Here is a 2,500-nt window from a genome sequence, read left to right on the forward strand (position 1 = left end):
TATATATATATATATATATATATATATATATATATATATATATATATATATATTATAGATATATGATATTATATATACATATATATATATATATATATATATATATATATATATATATATATATATATATATATACATGTATATATATATATATATATATATATATATATATATATATATATATATATATATATATATATATATATATACATTGTTATCTGCCATTGCTAATTATATCGACTTATGGAAGGCACTATGTGTTTGGAATATAACATTTAATTCTAATTAAAAAAAAAAAAAAGTCAATTTTCAGATGAAATAGCGTGTAATTACAAAAGCAGACCAGTTATTCGAAAGCATCACTCTGGATACATTACCTTCATGTGCAAAAATAGTGATCATTGAAGAAAATTCCTTGTAAATACGCACGTTTATGTAAACTTTAAATAGATTCAAAGAAAGGTCAATAACCATCCGTAAAGGTCACGACCAGTGTTAAGTTACAGTTGTAATAATGCCTCAATCTAAGATATCTAATTCTTCATCTTACTTGATGGTGTGTTCATATTGGTACCCCCCTTGCGGAATAGAGATTTATGATATTTACATTCAACGTGTTTGAAGATAAATTTTGCATAAAGAAATGTATTTCTGTACTATAAAATAATATCGTGAGGTGAGATATTTAGAATTGTCTTGTTTATTTAGATTTTTTCGATATTTTATGTTATGAAAGATTTTTCAAAAGCTCATAAATAAGGCGGTAAAAGTAACATATATTTTCAATAAAGGATCTTTTTGTAAAAATACCAGCTGTCACATTTTCAACTATAAGTTTCTAAAATAATTCTTTTACACAATTATGATTCCTCAAAGTTTTCTGGAGAAAATGAAAGCCTATACGATTGGATTTGAGATTAGGGTTTTCATATCTTGTGATGTCAATTACGAATTTTATTGAGTTATTTCAATGAGTCGAAGCTTTCCTTAAAATTTTTATGAAAATGTTCACTCTGACTTTGAATTTTGTTGCGTTTGCTAAAGAACGCCAAACACTGCCAACAGATATAGCTCATGACCATCTAGCTGGTCATGCCCTAATGGGTAACAGCCCTATTCTTAAACATTTTGTTCAGAATAGACGGTTAGCACGTAATACAAAGTTAGCCCTTCATTCCTCACCCTGAATATCTCAAATTGCACTAGATGTTTAAAGGATTACATGCTGCATTCAACGGTAATGGATTAATTTAGTAGTTGATTGTTAAGGATAATATATATCTGGTTGATAGATATTTTCCAAAATGAAGGAATTTCTGATAATATTTCCTATGTAAGGAAAAATGGAATCCATTTGAGAGAAAAGAAGAATAAGGAATGTATGGATTCATAAAAAAAACCTCATGATAAAGGAAAAAAATACACAAGGGTAATATGTTAAAGATATACTGATAATTATTAAAAACATTTTTTAAGTCAGTGAAGAGTGTGTTAAAATAGGAGGATGACTGACGGATTTGGTGTAACCTTTACGCTAGAGACAAGGGCGTGGTTTGTTTACATGAATGTTTAATATATTTATGAGAGATGAGAGAAGTCAAAGGAAGGGCAAAATCAGTAGATGAAGTTCGTAGTACTGATATTTATGGGTAACGTTGGTTAAAAGCTGTGATACAATGCTAAAAAAAAGTCATTTGAAATTGTTTATCTTAGGAGGAAACTCAAAGTTAATGTGAACAAAAATAAGGTTATGAGGTATAATGGAAGTCAGGAATATGCTGCAGAAAATTCTAACATCATGCACTGGGTGCATTTTCATTTGAAAAATACATGGAAGTAGGTAGAACAGACAATGATATTTCAGAAAGGTGAGTGAATCATAGGATAACTGCATTAATAGGGTAGTTAGGATGATCTATTCTTAATATTTAGAATAGCAGTATTTGCTGAATCAAGAGTTGAATTGATCAGACGGAGTGTTAAGCTTTGTTGACATCATCTTCGTATTGACTAATGTAGAAACTTCCTTTAGATGGCGTCAATATTAAAAGTTATATGATGACTGCTACAGTGACTGTTCTCTTGTGTTGTTTTATTTATGGAGATACCATGGGAAACATTGTTTACTCATGACTTATATTCCAAATGTTTTATTTGTGATAAGGAGAGTGAGTGTTTTATGGAAAGCCTGAATATGCACTAAGCTGGGTTTAGGGGGATGCGAGAAGATATTCTTGGTAATTTGAATGTTAATATATATGACGTAAATAAAAATGGCAATACTGATAAGTATGTAGTTACTGAATTAAATGTGTTGGGAAAATTGTATCTTTAAAGAAATAGGATGGAAGAAATGTAAGGTTTGAAAAAAGAAAAAAATATCACTATAAATGCTTGGGGAAGTGAAAATGTTGGGAATAAAGTTCATTCAGCTCATTTGGTGTTCTTTAAAACTTTCCGCTTTTCATTTAATGTCTAATCAAATATCCAAGACTACTTG

Source organism: Palaemon carinicauda, chromosome 8 (genome assembly GCF_036898095.1).
Source record: "Palaemon carinicauda isolate YSFRI2023 chromosome 8, ASM3689809v2, whole genome shotgun sequence".
NCBI classification, from domain to species: Eukaryota; Metazoa; Arthropoda; class Malacostraca; order Decapoda; family Palaemonidae; genus Palaemon; species Palaemon carinicauda.